Below are 19,218 nucleotides of genomic sequence, written 5' to 3' on the forward strand. Positions count from 1 at the left end.
CCGAACCATTTCAGGCGTTGTTGCAGTTTTTTTGGTTCGCCTCCATAGAGTTTTGCAATGCTACCAGTATCATTGTAACGTTTTATAGTGCGATACACAAACATTTTATTCATTCATTGAGGTGACTGAGCTCACGAGCAATGGCTGGTTGTGCTTTTCCAGCCAAATATAACGCAATCACACTATTACGTTTGAATTCCATCACAGAAAAAAAAAATCAACAAAACTGAGACGCAAATGCTTTTGATGGCTTATAAACAATATATTGAACAGTCATTAGAACCATTTTGACGTTGATGTCATGAGCTTTTTTACAGATACAAGCAGTGTTGCCAACTTACACTTCACATCGTTCACCCTGTAAGAAGGAAAATACATTTAAAAAAATTAAAATGTATTTTGGCTTGTATCATATTTAGTTTTTTATTTTATTTTAAATTATTCATTCAAAAATTGTAGATTCACACTTGGCAAAAAAGTTGTCAGCAAAAAATAGTTAAAAAGAATTAAAACAAAAAATTTAAGTAAAACTCAAAATTAATTTTTAAAAATTAATAATAAAACAACAAATTTTAAATAAATAAAGTTCTCGTTTAAAAATTTGATTTTCAAGAAATTTGCAAATATTTAAAAAATTTTATTTATTTTAGCAAAATAAAATGAAACAAATCGCAAAGTTATAACCAAAAAACTACAAAATTAAGGGGAAAAGTTAAAAAAAACAAAGGAAAATTAATACTAAAAAATATTCGAATAATTCTATAATTGCGTATTATATTAATTTATTATTAATGTTTAAAAGAATTATTTAAAAAAAAAAATAAAATATTGTAAAAATTGATTATTTATGAAAATCGGAAAGTTATAACCAAGAAACTAGCAAATTTGGGGGGAAAAGTTTGCAAATTAGTACTAAAAAATACTATAAATATACAATATATAAAAAAAAGCAAATATGAAAGAAAAAAGTTAAATTTAGAAAATATAAAATATAAAATATGAAGTATTTCAAAAATATATGTATTTTTTGATATTAAAATGTAAATTAAAAAACAACAAAATATCGAATAAAAACTACAAAATGGGGTGAATAAAATTTACAAAGTAATATTAAAAAAATATTTAAAAAATACGATAAAAACATATAAAAAATAAAAGCAAATATTATATAAAAAGGAAAAATAAAAAAAATAGAAAATACTAAATATTTCAAAAAATAATAAAAAAATATATTTTGAAATTAAGATGCAAAGTAAAAAACAACAAAATAATGAGAGCAAAACTACAATATGACAAAAATAATATTTTAAATAAAATAAGGTTGAGACTTTGACTAAACTTTTTTTAGTTTTTTAATTTTTTTTTTTTTAATTTTTAAATTTTTTTAAAGAATTTTACCGCCTCTTATAAGAAAAACATGCGTATATATATTAGTTATAGGGAAATATATGTATATGAAATATTCTTCAGCATCATCAATCCAAAACAGGCAAAGCTGAAACGTATGGGGTGTTTTTTAAGAGCTTAAGAACTTAAAATAATAAATCAAAACAGAAATATTGTTGGAATGAATTTTTTTATCATAATCTTATGAGATCAATAGTTCTCATACAGCTTAAAGTACAAATTTTTAAATACAAACCAGATATCATCCTTGAAGTATGCTTTACACACTTCAATTATTGCTATTATTTAAATAAAGAGATTCTGCACCCTACCTTTTCTTGTGCCGCTTAAAAATTCCGGTCACTCTTAAATTCCCAATTTACGACCTTTATAATTTCCCATTATAAAATATCCCATAATAAATTTTCCCATAAAAATCTGAACCTGCTTTGCGGCGCCATCTATCGGTCGTGAGCAACAACTCTGCTCGTTCTATAGGAATTCCTTGCCAGCGCTGTAGGAAATTTCATACTTCCCTTCACGGAAATTAAATTCATATTTTAAGCAGGACACTTTCTCATTTGTCCACAAGAAATTGCGGAATGTCCTCTCAGTGGTTGTTGCACTCGCTAAATTCCCTATAAAAAGGTATTATCTGCAAATTATAGCAAAGGCCCTTTGTTCCTCCCTGGGACCTTGCGAAATAAAACGAAATGTTTTAAATTAAAAATGAAAAAAAAACTTATTTTTAATTTAAATTAATAAAAAAGTAAATAAAAAATTATTTTTAAATAAAAAAAAATGTAGTTATGATAACATAATTTTCTCTTTTTTTTTAATTTTAATTAATTTAATATGTTTACTGATTTCTCTCATGCAAAAGTTTTTAATGTAAAATTACTAAATATTATTATTTCTTTTTTGAAAATTTTCTATATTCATAATGTTTTATAAAGCAAGTAATTTCAAAGTTTTTCTCTCCACCGTTTTTAAATTTATTTACTAACTTTAATTAGAGTTTTAAATTAAAAAGTTTTTTTTTGAAAATTTTAATTATGTACTTTTAAATTTTTACTAATTCCCTACTATAGAAGTATTTAAAGCACAAGTTTCTATTATGATATTTTTTTCTTGGAATTTTAAATTTTTGCTAATTTTTTTAAAGCGAATTGCATTTAAAATTTTAAAGATTAAAAATAAATAAAAAAAATAGTTTTACATAAATTAAAAACAAATATTTCAAATTTAAAAAAGTAGTAGTCAGATGATAACTTTTTTTTTCTTTTTTGAAAATTTTTATTTAATTTTAATTTGTACTTATTTCCCTTGTTTTTTGAAGTATAAATTACCATCAATATATTTTTTTTTGGGCAACAATTTAATATTTTCATAATGTTTTATAAATCATTTAATTTTAAAATTTTTGTATAGAATGTTCTAACATTTTTTTTAACTTTAAGTAGAAAAGAATTATTTTTTATTTTCCACTTTTTTGGAAAATTTTAATTAGTTTCAAATTTTTACTAAGTTTTCGAAAGCAAAATATATTTTAAATTTTAAGGATTATTCATAAAACACCTATTTTTAGATAAAGTTAGTAAAACGATTAATAAAAAATATTTTTATATGGAAAAAAAATTTTAAATTTCAATTTTAAATTTTAATTTAATTAAATAATTAAAAAAAATATTGAATTTAAATTTTTAACTTTAAGTTTTAATTATTTTTTTTTTAATTTTTAATTTTAATTTTTTTTTTTTTAATTTTTTTCTCTTCTCAGTTGAGTTCACATTTCTAAGTTTCGAAATAATTTTTTATTCAAATGCTCTCCGATGCTATCCCCAAAATTAAGCCTCTTATGATTTATCAACGAGCTCGGTCAGAAAATCATTAAATTAACTACATAAAATACCAGAGAACATTCCTCATAAATTCACTCATAGGTGAACCGCTTTTCGCATTTTTTATTGCATACCTTTCAACAGCATTTTATTAGGTACACACACATTGGCGCGCAACCCAACAATCTACCCTTATGGCGGCTATGTATGGCGGCTGCGAAGGCAGAAAATATCAAATGCCACTTATCTAATTCCACATCATTTGACTTTTATTATGGAAACTTTTCTAACCCACCTCTACGATTTTTATTATATTTGCAGTTATCCGAGTTGGAGCAGCGCGTCATCGAGGCGGAAGAACGTGCCGAGGAGGCGGAAGATAAGGTAAGTGAAAAATGCGTTTAGCAGCAACTAAAATGATGTAATGTAACTTAAAAGGAGGGCGACGAAATGATTGAAATAACGAAATGGAGGCGGTTATGGAACATTTTTTAAAATTACAACAAAAATTTATATAAAAAATGAGTACACGATTCATTTGTTAAGGCTATTAAGAGGAATATTAGATTTAAAAGAAATATTACAATAATTTTTCAATTTCGAAATGTCTTACAGTAGCTTAAAGAACTGCTGTTTTTCTTTCTGCAAATATTCACTGTCTAAAATTCAACCACCCATTTTTGAAGCTTAGACCAAAAGTATGCTTCGCTACATGTAAGTCTACATGAAACCACTTTGCGGAGATCCGGCTAATGCAACAACATCAAAACATGCTGCCAGCTTACTTTTAGGGTGAATTTCTCATGTCTTGTAGTTGGATGCGCAAAGTTTCAAAACATCAACGACAAAACCACAAAGAAATAAATCAATTCGAGTATTTGCCGAATTTTACATAAATTTGTACATCTTTTAATACCCATTTCATTTTCACCCAGTGGGTGGTGGCAAAAAAAATGTGTACGGCCACGTGCCTGAATGAGTGCTTAGGATTTGTACTTCGTCATTAGTAAACACTTGAAGTCTTAGAGTAATCCAAGTAATTTGGGTGACTGAAGGGAAGAGAGAATACAAGGAAAGTTATGAAGCATTTTTAGGACAAAGCATGTGCTTGAACAATTTTTTTTATTATATTTTAATTAAGAAGCTTGAAATTGAAATGTTAAAGTTTTAAAAAATTTTAAATATTTTTGATTTTGGCAGTTTCTATTTTTTTAAATAAAAATTGTACAAAATTTCGAAATTTTAATTTGTTTAATTTTTTAATTCAGCCGACGGCATCCTTCGTTGAATTGAGTTTGTAGGATATTTCATTTATAAACACAAATAAATTAAAAATAAAAATAAAAATAAAAATAAAAATAAAAATAAGTACAAGAAATATGTTTTAAATTTAAAATAACTAATTAAAATATTTTATTTGTTGAATTTAATAAAATATGTAAATATTTTCTCCTTAGCAAATAACTCCTCTTCGTGTACAATATTTATAAAAAACCACGGAAAGTGAAATTGTGAAAAAAATCTAAGAAATATGAAATATGGAATAATTTTTTTTTTTTCTTGTTTTGAATAAATGTTTTTCGTTTTCTATTTGCTTTTTTGAAATAAAGTTTTTTGCGATTGTTTTTTATTTAGGGAGTAGGGTTTTACAAATTTTACCATTTCGTGAGAAATCATTTTCAAACTTTACATAAGAGTTTACGATTTACAAAAATTCACGTCTTCATTGTAATAAAAGAATAAGATTTTAGACTTTTCAGCTTCGATTTTTTTAATTCTCAAAAAATTCACATCTTTATCTTGAAGAGATTCGATTAGTATTAATTTCTAGCTTAGGACACACTTGGACAAATATTCAAAAATTCGTCCGTTTTGATGCCATACAGGGTAGAGGAGAAAGGAGATGGGAAGGAAGAAGGAGCCTTGTGATTAGAGACGATGATGACCATGCATTTTACGACGACTCCGACGGTGGCTCATATACGTTCGTAATTAGCCGTAACAAGCTACTGATGAACTTCACCAAATTTAGACCCGCTATATCCGCAGGCGTAGCGAAAAAATGAGAGCCCAGATGTATAAAAATTTGCCAGACGAGAGCAGGGCAGCTGAGAAGAAGGTGCTGAGAGGATTCCACATCGTCCTCAAGTTAGCTTCTGCAGAACGGACTTGAGGCAATCCCAAGTTGCACCGCATAAACACCTAACGAGAATGTCCGGTAAGGATACTCATCAAATTCGAGAGCTGGCGATTTGTTAGCCTTAGGAGTTCCCTCGAGCGTCCTCGATCTACTCGTGCCCAGAAGGATTTCGCGACCTTGTACGTTTGCGCACTAAGCCAGCGCTCGCTGAGTTGACTGGAGGTCCATCTTTCCAGGAGTAGACCACAGGTTCTTAGGGGAACTCCAATCCTCTCATTTCGCGACGAAACCGTCTCCAAAGTTCCCTGTCTAGCCAGCTCATCAGTCCAGCAGTTTCCCTCTATACCGCTGTGACCGGGAACCCAAATGAGCCTGATGTCGAAGTAATCGGATGCAATCGAGAGAGAAGCCAGACATTCCCCGACCAATCTCGAACGCACAAACAACGAGCCCAGGCCCTAATTGTCGCTTGACCGTTTTATCGATAAGCATCATGTGGATAAGCCTAATAAGTTCAGTTCCGACTCCTAGTTTACCGAGAGACCTGGTGATTGCCTCTGGGAGGGCGTTGTTAAAAGCCCCCTCAATGTCGAGGAAGGCACCTACAGTGAACTCCTTCTGATGGAGGGACACCTCGATGTCCTTAACAATTGTATGCAAAGCAGACTCTACCGATCTGCCTTTACAGTAAGATAAACGCCCCCGAGGAATTTCACTTCTTATGTGCAGATCAATCAGCCTCTCCAGGGTTTTCAGTAGGAACGAAGAGAGACTGATTGGTTCAGACCATCCTTAGGGAATACATGTGAGATCTTACCTGATTTGGGTATGAAAGTAACTTTCACAGCCCTCCAAGATCTGGGTATGTAGCCCCTATATATGGAGCTCGCGTAAATAGGGAGAAGCCAATCACGTTAATCAAGTCAGAAAAATGTGTTAAATTTTGTAAGAAACTGGATTAAAAAAATTTGCTCAAACATTAAATAAAAGTAACTTTTAGATTAGTTCAGCTTAAAACTTTTGAAAAATAGCTTAAAACTTGCAAAACTAACATTGCGTTAAAAATTTTGAATTTGTTTAAATGTCCGTTTTTTCTTAAAATGAAACTATTTTCGATTTCTTAATATTAAGTTTTAGAAAAATGTGTTAAACTTTGTAAAAATAATTTTTTTTCATATTTCAAATTTCAAATTTTTGAATTGTCAATTTTTTTTTATCAAGCATGAAGTAAAAAATTTACAATTTACCAAAAATTCACAATCTCATCTTGAAGAAAGCATAACTTTTTGGAGTTTTCAGTTTCACGTTTTAGATAAATAGCTTAAAATTTGAAAAATAAGTATTGCACTAAAAATTTAGAATTTTTTAAAGTCTTATTCTTATCTCTCAACTAAAATTTTTTTTAATTCTTAGTTTTATCTTTAATTTTTAGAAAAATTAGTTTAAGTTTATAAAAAAATTTGATTGAAAAAATTTGTTCACAGATTAAATAAAAAAGTATAGTTTTCAAAAATTGTAAAATTCAGAATTATGCCTTGAAGAAAGCGTAAGGTTTTGGATTTCTCAGTTCAACTTTTTAATAAAATAGGGTGTTAAAAAAATTATTTTAAAACATTAAAAAAACATTACCTCCAAAACGGCCACATTTCGGGTTTTTAACTAATTTGTTTTGGATTAATTTTAATTGTATTAAAACATGATTCGCCAAATTTAAGCCAATTTCTAAAAAATTTATCATTTTCCAAAATTTCACAATCACATTTTGAAGAAAATCTATGTTTTTGGACTTTAGATACGTCAGTTTTTTACAAAAAATAAGTAAAAATTTTTTTACACAAAACATATAAAATGTTAAGCATAAAAAAAAATAAAAGCTCAAAAAAAATTGTACTAAAGAACTATTTCATAGAATTTGATAAAAAAATATATTGAATATTTTTCTGATGAATTTTTTTTAATGCATTTTTACAGTTTCAAGATACTCGTGTTTTCATACTTTCTGTCTTTAAAAAGATTTCGGGTTTACAAAACAAATATTTCAAAAAATTAATTAAAACATATATTGAAAATTCTCTTAAAAAAATTTTTTTATGCAATTTTAAATTTTCAAGACATTCATATTTTCATACTTCTAGAGAGTAGAAAATCATTTTGGGGTATTACTTCGAATTTAAAAATAAAAGGCAATAAACCAAGCAAAATTGGTTAATTTAATTTTTGAAATACAAATTTTTCAAAATTGAAAATTAAAAAAAAAAAAAATCTTGGCATTTTTGACATTTGACATTAACAAAAAATGTATATTAAAAAAATATATTTCTATCCGTCCATCAATTTTTTTTTAATACTTAAACTTTTTTCTAAAATGTTTGAAATTTTGAAAATTTCAAAAAAGTCATTAAATTCACCTATTTTTATTTTTCTTTTCCCTACAATTCAGTTAAATTTTTTTTTTTGTAATAAAATAAAAAAATTTACATTTAAAAATTTCGTCTTGAAGGAGGAAGCGATTTTGGATATTCGTCGAGTTAGTTTTTTTGATTACAATTTTTCAAATATTGTGTTTGGTCACTTATTGTCTTTGATGTGCTATAAAAGTTCAGTTCATGATCTTTCTGTATTAATAAATTTTTAAATATTGTAAATAAATGAATTAAAATAAAATTAGAAAAATGTGTTTATTATAATCTCTAAATTTTAAGCTGGCACTATGCGCTCAATGATCGGCTCGATAGCAATTAATCTTCATCATCATAACTGAGTCTTAAAAATTATAATTTACGTCAAAAGCATTAATAATTCAGTATACATTTTCCTTTCTCCTTAGTAACTTTTTTGTTAAATAAAATTTTTTTCATCCATCGAATATAAATTTTGAAAATTTAATGTAGGGGAAAAAATCTTGAAATTTTTGTTAAAAAAATATATATGAAATATTTTAAAAAATGTTATATTAAGAAAATATATTTCTATCCTTCCTAAAATATTTTATGATACTTAAACTTTTTCCTTCAAATTTCCAACTTTCAATTACACTTCTTTAAAGTCTCATTTTCTTATATCCTTTCACCGATTATTCATAGCAAATTTCACTTCAATGCTCACCATCAGCTTCTCGCGGGCTTTAGTACCACCGGCAACTTTATATCACAATATTTAATAATGATGAAGTTGCGATAATTATCAGCTCCCTCAACGGCGTCAGCTATTCTCCCCACCACAACCATTTTCCGTCCACAAAGCGCCCGAGAAATGCAAGTAATAACTTCGTATTTCGACGGAAGCATTGCCATCGACCACATGGCATGCAGCAAATAAGCAACAGCTAGAAATAACAAAAACAACAACTAAAATACTAGCAGCACAGCAACGCAACAATGACATAAGAGCTATAGCTGACAAACAACCGCACAGTCAGTGCTGCTTTTTTATACTTCCGCTTTCGCTGCTCTCTCTCACTCCGCTTCTACTCCCGCTCGCACCCTCGCAGCTTAATTTTGTATTGAGAATAACAACGCGCAGCAACAAAAAATAATTACAACAAAAGCATTTTGCATTTTGTATTTTGCGAAGCTGAGCACCCCTCCACCACACACCTGCACTCCACCTCTCGCTGCTTACTCTTAAGGGACGTGGTTGTGGTAGCAACTGTAGCAAACCGGAAATACGCATTAAATGCAAAGTGACTATGTTATGAAGGTGTATGGGTGTATGGGTGTGTGTATTCGTGTGCCTTGCGCCATGTGAAGGTCTTATGAAAGTCCTCTGAAAGCGCAGCCTGCGATGGGAAGGTATGAAAGTGGTGCGGGCATTACCGGCGTTGCGGTTGTGTTGCTGCATAACATTCAGGGATTTATGGAAGTTTATTTGTGCTGTTGTTATTGTTGCAGGCTACTACGGTAATATATAGTAACCTTGTAACGTCGTCAGCATCCCTGCCTAGGAATGCACCCCGCCTACCACAGCTCAGCCCTCAACATTGCAAACCAAGCGCAAGCTATTCCCATTCAACCTTGGCTATACTCAGCCACACAGCTTTCGCTTAGCCATTGATGCTGAAACCACTATCTGGGTGTGCGAGTGTGCGTTTGTGTGTGAAGTTGCAGTATGGGTGTGTGGGAAACTGTAGACGGAGTATAGTAGCAACAATGCTCCTGCATTAACACGTCCCCAGGGTATTTTTCATTATGCAAACAAACACCGCTTACTTGTGCAACTTCCACCACCACAGCAATAGCAGCAAGCATCTCGTGACTCGTGCGCTTTCGTGCGAACTATGCTTTAAACCATGCAACTTTGTATGAGTAAATGTTTGTGTGGTGTTTGTTTTTAGCATATGCATGTATGAATGTGTGTGAGTGCTTGTAGATGTGTGGCTGGGAATGTCCAGACAAAGCGGCCCACGGTCATTCACTTATCATTTTGGTGCCCTTCGTTTATCATATGCTGCTGCCCCCGTTTTTCTCAGAATCGGAGACTCACTCGATGTTCATAGCGATAACGCACCCCTTCCTCACTCTCCGCACATTTCGCCATTCACCTTGTGACCCTTTAGATAGGTAGGTACCTACCCGTTAGCGAACTTCTCTTCAGCTAGTCTTCCTTACCTTATCTACTTGCACTCACTTGCTGGAACTTCGCCTCTCTCTCGGCATACATGTCGCTATCTGCATGCTCAGTCACTGCGTGTGGGAATGGCTGCCTGTTGTGCAACAAATTGAATTTACCTTATTGCATTCATTAAAGTATTTAAGAATTAAAAGCAAATACTCTTGTCGCCACAAGGGAATAAACAAAGGCATAATCCCTTATTGCTCAAAGCATTTTACAGTTTATGGCAGCAAATCCACCATACGCACAGGCGGAAATGAGTTCATTCATTCATCATTTTTACTCACATCACACGCTCGTCATGTGCATAGCACACTCACACGCTCTCTCACTCACTTTGAGTGCTAATCTCAGTCAGTTTGAAATAAACTGAAAGACTCCCTTGAGACCTTAGCTAAATGCTTCAAAAGTTATGCGAACTGAATGCAAGATTATTGAACCTTTGCAGGGAGAATTTAAATTTGTTGTCTTTAAATTCGCTCAAAAATACCGAATTTAAGAACAAAAACCCTCCAAATGGTTACGTAAATCTTCAAAAATCAAATATTGCAACCCTATTATAGATTAAGTCGGAGTTAAGACTCTTCAAACTAAACAAAAAATCATTGTCCAGTGAAGACGGATTCAAAATAGAAGTATAATACAATAATTTATTGTGAAGTGAAAAGCAATAAAGAATTTTTTTTATTGATGCTAAATCTAATGCCTCAGTTACCCAGTTACCTCTTGAGGCTTTCATAGAATGTCGGCTATGCATTACCATTAAAATTTGTGGAGAGCATCCTGATATTTTTCCACAAATGGAGGGACTGACGAGGGAGGTTCAATAAGTGCCCGTGTTGGAAATGAAGACACCATTGTTTCAAAAAAAAATTTTTTTTTTTTTTCAACATAATCCCCTTTTAAAAAGATACACTGCTTCCATTTTTAACCCCTCAAAAACAAAAAGGATTTGTCAAACTCTCCAAAATACGCCTCTGTTTCGGCGATGTCTTCCTCGCTTGAACTGAATTTTTTTCCCGTGAGTAGTTTCTTCATCTTAGCGAACAAGAAAAATTCGCATGGAGCTAGACCGTGTGAAATCGGGGAGTGCGGCAGCAATTCATAACCCAATTCATGCAGTTTGGCGGCAACAATTCTGGATGAAAGTGCTGTTGTGTTATTGTAGTGAAACAGCACCCTCTCTTTTGCCAAAAGCGGTCGTGTCTCCTTCAATTTTTTGTGAAAGCGATCTACTAACTCATCGTAGCATTGTCCAGTAATCGTTCTTCCTTTTTCTAAAAAATCCATGAAGATGACGCCGTTCGCTTCCTAAAAAATCGTCACCATGACCTTTCCGGCCGATGGGACTATCTTCGCCTTCTTTGGAGCAGATTCACCGGGAGAAATGCAGTGTTTTGATTGTTGCTTAGTTTCTGATGTGTAATGATGAATCCAGGTTTGATCAAAGGCGATAACGCTTAAATTGCTCCAAACACTGCTTCGAAGTTAACAGCCGCATCTACATTTTGCTGCTTGTGAGCAATCGCGGCACCCATCGGTCCTACAATTTTTTGATCACCAACTTATCATGTGAACTATTAATTGCCGTTCCGTTCGACACACCTATGGCATCTGCTACTTCACGCACTTTGATTGGTCGATCTCGCTAATCATGTTGTGGACTTTTTGAGTGATTTTCTCGGTAACCACGTCTGCCGGGCGTCCTGGTCACTCCTCATCAAAAATGGATGTTCGCCCACGTTGAACCAATATCTAAATGTTGTCATAGATGCCAAAGCGTCATAGCGCCATAGACAACATCCAACTTTGCTTTTATCCGCTCGCATTTTTTCCCATCCAAAAACAAAAAGCGAATACCGAACGATACAGCTCTTTTTTCATCTTAGCGTAAATCACGAAACACGTCTTAAATTTAATTTGCACCTAATTTCACCTCTTCTATTTACTCACTTCATTGAGTAGTAAAAAAAACAGATTCCAAGCGCTCAGTTCTTGAATCACCAAAAAGAAGTGGAGTTTAAACTTAAATTTCACTCACTTCTCCTTTTTACTAACTATATTCAACAGTAAAAAAAAACAGATTCCAAGCACTCTTATCTACTCAGTTTATAGCTCACTGTGTTGAGTAAGTAATTAAAAAATATCTAAATTACTCACTTTTTTCACTCATATTTCTTGTTTACTCACTTCTAGACTGTTGAGTGGGAAAGAAAACATATTCCAACCACTCAGTTCTTGAGCCACCTAGAGAAGTGGGTATTCAACTTCATTTTCACTCACTTTTCGTCGTAGTAAAAAACAAACTCCAAGTACTCAATTCTTCAAGAGGGAGTGGTACTTAAACTTCATTTTCACTCACTTCTCCTATTTACTCACTTTGTAGCTCACTGTGTTGAGAAAGTAATAGAAAGTATGTAAATTACTTACTTTTTTCAATCACATTTCTAATTTACTCACTTGTTGACTTATTTATTGAGTTCATTATTCAATCAGATTCCCATAACTCAGTTATTCAACCACCAAGAGGAAATAGATCTTAGATCTTCATTTCATCCTTTTTGGTCACACATTTCTGCCAACATTCCACACTTTCAATCACTTTATTGTTTAGGTATTTATTGTCCTGAAGATGGATAAGCGTAAATTAATTTTTCTGCTCCCCACGCCAAACCTTCTGTCAGTCTATTTAGCTCAATACTCTTTACAAATTTAATAAAAAACTCTTAGCTCTATATTCATTAAATAGAAATGCCTCGAAGTATATCTCTGTGGGTAGCCATACGAACGATTTAAATTTCAAAGGTTGCTTTGGCAATAATTTCACAAATCTGAAATTCTCGCATTACTCCCCTTTATTAATAATGTTTTTTTTTTTTTTTGTTTTGTCTGTGCTAATTGGTTACCCATTCAGTTGATTGACTGACTGTCTGAACACTTTTGCATACTTTTTAGGGTAGTCAGCGGGAGATGCGCCTTTGATCTACCACTGCCAACCAGCAGCGGGTGTGGGTGTAACTTGTATACGAATAAGAAAGACTCTTTGTGTTTGTGTGAGTTGTCGCTAAGTGTGATTGTTTAGGACACAAATTAATTTTGTCTTTAAATTAGTTTTTGAAATGATTTAAATTCAAATTTTTACCGAACTGCAATTTCTTTATCCAGACAAGACAAAAAAAGCAAGTAACATAAAGTTTAAATACTTTTATCGAAAACAGACAGCGACTATTTTTGTATAATTCCATGTCATGCCCATTCTCAATATTTTGTGCACAATAGCTGCTACTTTGCTTATATGTACTTTGTGAGCGAGTATTCATTATCTGTCAGACACAATCGTACAACGTCTTTTGCCATTTCCTAATTGCACACCGCGCCTGCCTGCGTTCAATGTAGCTTTTTATTGTTCGACATTCTTTACTTTACAGCTGACAGGAATCTCAACTTTTAATCTCTGCATTTTTCCATTCTAATTATATCATTTTCTAGCTAGTAATGGGCTCCGACTATTTCATTCTTTTTAATTTGAAATTTTTTTTCCTTTTATTGCCTTTAATTTTTTTCACTTAGATTCTAGTAGCCGCCATTTTCTTTTTATTACTTTTTCTGCTACACTCCACTTTCTTATAGCCCGAAGTTTTCGTTTTTAAGACTTTGGTATTACTTTATTTTCATTGCTTCACATTTTCTATCGTGAAGTTTTTGAATTCGCTGGCATTTTTTGCGTCTCATTTCTCTTACTTTCTCTTACGTCCTTCACCGCTGCCAATCTTTGTCTATAGAATTTATTCAATTGTTCTGAAAGTCGTGAAATTATTTGCATTCGATTATTACTGAAATGGCCTCTGCACTTAGATGTCCTGTGGAAAGTAATTGAAAAAGAGATTTCGTCGATTTTTAATTATTTGATAAATTATTCTAAAACTCTTATCTAACTTATGCATTTGAAATATTTAGAATAGAAATATTTAGAGAATATGGAAAGACTGCAAAATACGTCTCCACAGCTGTTATTACCTCATCATTTGATGAAAAACACTTTTCACACATGAATTTTTTTATATCTTCAAACACTTGAAAGTCGTCGCTAGGGGTCAAATCCGGTGAATACCGTGAACGCTCCAACAACAATTCATACTTCAATTTATGGATTTAAAAATTCTCTTGTCCTGATGAATTTGTGCATTGTCCTGATGAAAAATATTTCTTTTCTTTTGCAAACTGGTGTAAAAGGTTACAATAATTTATTGCCTTACAGTTTTCAAGTTACACACAAACGAAATTCCTTTCGCATCCTAAAACAAAACTGTTGCTAGCACCTTCTTGTCCGATTTCTGGACACGAACTCGTTTCGGAGTCGAAAAGCCAGGTTCACACCTCTCTTTAGCCCCTTGTTTTGATTTGAGGTCATGATGATGGACGCAAGTATCATCCATAGTGATGAATCGACGCACAAAATCCAGCTTAGCCTTGTGAAAACGCTCCAGCTGTTGCTGAGAAAGTCGCATTCGAATGTGTTTATGGTCCACTGGTGCACACATCTTTCTGAAACCCTATTTGAGCGTGCGCCTTGATGTTGTTCCACAATTGGAGGAGCCTACAGCTTTAAGCCGTCTCCGAAAGGCAGATATTTTTTATGGGGAGCTTTTTTATGGCAGAAATACACCCTGCATTTTGCCATTACCTGCCGTGGGGTACTACCGAATACTTCAGTCAAAATATTACTCACACTGCCCGATGAAATGCCTAGGGCTTCTACTAAATCTCTTTCAGTCACTCGACGATTTCTGGTGTTGTTGCTGTTTTTCCACGTCCTTGACATGCATCGTCTTCAAGGCTTGTACGACCACGTTTAAATTCAGCAATCCATCTTTCTAATACAAATTCATATTCATTCATAAATTTCCTTTGCTTTTAAACATTCCAAAAATAAAAATTCCAATATTGCACGAAACTTGATTTTTTCCACTGTAGAGAATACTGTGGCACGACCTTACTAAATGGCTTGTAAACAAAGAATGAATTAACGCAACGAAGTAAAAAAAAATTAGGCTGGTAGCAACCTGTAGTAACCCTCTCTTATCGAAACGCAAAACTTTTTGAACAACCTCCAGTAGGTTCACGCTGCTGTTTGTTGAAGTACCTTTGTTGCTATTTAAGTTTTGAGATAGACAAGTGAAAAGAAACTGGCTTTATTATTTTTCAAATATAGTCCATGCATACCTTTCAATGCGTTTAAACCCATTTTCGAAACACTTTTTCCACTTCTACTGAAGTAACTCCAACTTCAAGTGATTTTAACCCTTGAATTGCTGCTTCAGGAGCGTATTACTATGGCGTAAAGAACTGAGAAAAAATTATTGGTTCAAAGATATAGGTCTGCATGGCTAATGGCCTATCAATTAAATGTTTTGGACGCTCAAAAGTGCGCTTACTTGAGCTCTGATGTGTGTGCTTGCACCCTCGAGTCTTAGAAAGGTTTCTCTTCTCGGAAAGATTTCACTTATTTTTTCGTAAGCTTCTGGTATCATCTGGTGATGCACCATCCAAAATAAAACTGTCTACATTGCTGTTGTACTTCTTGTAATAGCACAAAATATTTTTATCGATTCATCATTCACATTGACTTCCTCTGACATAACAATCAGCTTTAGACGACCTTCACGAAACTCATAAGTTTATTCTGAAGAGTGACTCTGATTGAACTCTGAATTGTGATTGTTCTCGGAATCCCAACGATTGGACTAGGAAAAGCAAAAAGTGTGTCATCATCAATAGTCGAAGAGAGTTGTTCGGCACACTGCTGCTGGCTTAGACCATTTCAAACGCCATCGCATTAAAATGCCTACGCTTAAGCTCCATATTTTTTTCAACTACCTGTGAACACCACAAATATCGCTCATATGAAAAAACGTACCGAGCACGATTGTCATTAAAAATATCAAACCTTACGATAGCATTGCCAGATTTCACGTATTCGCGCCGGTACTGCCACATCTATGAACTTAAGTAGCAACCCTTACAAAAACTCTAAGAACTTTTGAGTTTATACTTTAAAACTCCATATGGCTCTTTAAAACCACGATTTCTTCTAAAAAAATTTACTTCCAATTTTTTCAGACAGAGCCACTAATCCTGACTCAATGAGACATAGACCGTGTCTGAGCTTGCCAAATTTTTCATTCAAAAGGCTCGTCAGTAGCTGTTCCAAATGTTTCATATCTACGTTCAGAAGTGTGATAAGAAACCAAAGGGAACAAGTGTTCTCTCATCACCATATGAGAATTTTGCCCATCCATCTTATACAATATATATATATATATATATTCCCTTGGTTCCTAGGTGAAACATAGAGCCTCCGGTTTCCGTAATCTCTAAATTAAAAATGAGTAGAGGATTGGCCTTATGCATCTGCACCTGGGTCCGGGGCCACAGCTTAGCCACCAGACTGGCAAGGCGGAGGAACTCCTTCCTCGCTAATGGAAAGGTTATACCGCTTTGACTCGGTCGACAACGCCTCGTTCGCAAAAACAGGTGCTACCAAGTTCAGTACAAGAAGTCTAGGATATTGGATGAAGGTTGGCGTTTAGAGAGGCGGTGATGTGTTATTACCACCGCTTTCCCAATAAACCTCGTTAATTCATGAGAACTTCGAATTACCTATAAATTAGTCACAAGCTCCATCGGTTATTGTCGTTGTAAAACTTCAAAAACTAGTGGGTGGAGCTTGTTTAGGTTTCTAGGGAAGCATTTCTTCGAACAACTCACTAGTTTGCTAATAGAACTGATAGCATTTACCAAAAAGTCGGTGTAGCTTAAAAACATGTAGGGATACGACCAGCGATATTTTTGCTCTGTAATGCAATGAGCCTCTTTGACTACCGAGTGAATACCTTCTGAAGAGCAGCTCATCTAACTTAGACTCATTTTATTTTATTTTCGATTGCTTTGGCTGTCTGAGAATAAAAATGTTGCATCTCTTTTTTTCCTATACCCCAGTGATATTTTATAGTGACTGATTAAAGATATTATTTCATCAATACTTTTAAAGTTATCAAATCATCAACCAGTACCGCCGCTACTAAAGCCCATCTAATCTCATCGATCCCATCACTTAAGTCCATATATTTAATATTCTTTTAAAGGGTCCTTCCCTACAACTCTTTTAGTTGCACCAACCTCCCTCTTCCACTCTCAAACTGACCCACCCCTGAACCACCTCCACTCCACAAAGTATCAACTAAGCCGCTGGCAAACTTTCTCTTACCTCTTCACAAAATCGATTTAGCTTAGCTCGCCAACTTTTCCAATGCATTTCGTTTTCGCTTTCCCATGCATTAGCGCTGCATTGCTAAAACGAAAACAGTTTTCAGTTTCTCACACTTTGCACATTTCACTATTTTGTATGCATTTGCATTGTCGATTTGTTCTTAAGTGTCTTTGGAAACCGGCAGCCTTTTTTAGTCACTTTCAAAAGCGCCTGAAGTCGTTAAAACTCTCAACGACTACAACATTTCAAAGCAGCGAACTCCACTAAAATTCGCTGCTCGATAAACTTTTTTAGTAGTCACAGCAGCTGCTCAAGTTGATGATGTAACGAATGCTGATGCTTTGTGTCTCAAGTTTTGCAAGACGAAGCAAAGAGTTGAAAGGCATTAGGCGGGAATTGGTATAGTTTCGCGCTTAACTGAGCGCTAGCGGTAGCAACTTTTCTAATTGGTAACCGACACGGATTACACTTGGATACGTCATAGCATCAGGTATTTGGTGGATAAGCTCACACAATTGGGGCTCTAAGGAAATTAGAATCCGCCTGGTGGCACCAGTTCAACGGGAAAATGGATTTAGCTGCAGGGTAAACTGTGGAGAATAAATTATATTTGTTACATTTCTTTAAGAAACGAAGTTTCGGAGTTCGCAGTAGGAACTCCAGTAAGACCGTCCACATTCTACAATGATTTCATTAATAACACCGCGTTACACACATCCTGTCCTATGAACCAAATATACTTTTTCGGAAAGGGGATAAAAAATAAAAATACACGTGTATCGGCGATTTTCATGTACACGTCACAATTTTTTTTTTTTTTGTATTTTATAACTTTAAACGAGCAATTCTTGTATGCATATCTGTATAGCCACACGATCTCAGGATTAGCTTAACGGATTTGAATGAAATTGGGCACACAAATAGTGTATCACATTTCTAGACTTTTCACCTAGGTGTTGCCACTGACAATGTTTCACAGGGTTGCCACCTGTTCGAAATTAAAAAAAAAATTGCATGAGATATCCCAATGTGGGTATCAAAAGAAAGGTATTTCACTCCGCATTACAATAGAGATATAAAATTAAAAATTGTTACCTTAAAAATTTTAATGCTTTTAAAGAAACTTAGGCTCCTTATTTTTGCGTTTGTAAGCATTTGTGTCAGTATCGCGACAAATAGACCAACAGTTAAAATCAGCCGCCACTATATTCCACTGCTTAAAGCGTGATGCAAAGAGTTCGGCTGTTCTCTTTGACAAATTTCCTTCTCGACAAAGTCATTGAAGTCGACTTGCGTTACTAAATGCGGCATTGCAGTCCCAAGTTCACTGGGTGTTGGTACAAATTCCGGTACTTCTGGTTCCCCGCATTTCGCATTCGATGCAAGAAATGTTGATAGCATTGTTGGTGCTACTGTTGATTCTCCATCCCTTAATTCGGGAACATCATCAAAAATCTCCATTGAAGCCGCTATACGTTCTTCTGGTGAGTGCAGAACCGCTGGAATAACCGATTCTACATTAGCGTAGCGAATTTTGTTGCGGCGAAAGTATTGGTACCCTTTAATTTGAGTAAAAGTTACGCAAAAGTAGCACATTTCACTGCAGTGCTCCGTACGTGGTAGCCAAATTGTTGGTACAGAGTACTTTATTGTTGACCTTCCATCAGTAAACTTGCATACATTTCTATGGCAATAGTCGCACACGACTTCCGGAGTATACCACAAGTAAGGAACATAAGCAGTCTTGAATATTTTCTGAAACGAATTAACCACTGTTTTCGTAATATTTTTAAAATTTGTACTTGGTGCGAATAAGCCATAAACGTAACAAAAGTTATTTCGAGTCGAGCACTGCATTTTTCGTAAGATGAAATATACAGAAAGACGTTTTCGCGCAACAGAAGTTTTAAGTTCAATTGTCAAAGTATACGTCTCCTAGTAGCGCAACTGTCAGATGATCGGAACTTCCG

At 33.7% G+C, this 19,218-nt stretch overlaps 1 protein-coding gene across 1 annotated transcript in view; it reads left to right on the plus strand.

The window, feature by feature from the left end:
* Positions 1–3,552: 3,552 nt before the first annotated feature.
* Positions 3,553–19,218, plus strand: part of LOC128858937 (uncharacterized protein CG43867) — a 124,707-nt gene continuing 109,041 nt past the window's right edge. The window contains exon 1 of the mRNA XM_054095538.1: positions 3,553–3,611. The gene's annotated coding sequence lies outside the window, so the exon portion shown is untranslated. The remainder of the gene's footprint in view (positions 3,612–19,218) is intronic.

The sequence above is a fragment of the Anastrepha ludens genome, chromosome 3, assembly GCF_028408465.1.
Source record: "Anastrepha ludens isolate Willacy chromosome 3, idAnaLude1.1, whole genome shotgun sequence".
In the NCBI taxonomy this organism is placed as follows: domain Eukaryota; kingdom Metazoa; phylum Arthropoda; class Insecta; order Diptera; family Tephritidae; genus Anastrepha; species Anastrepha ludens.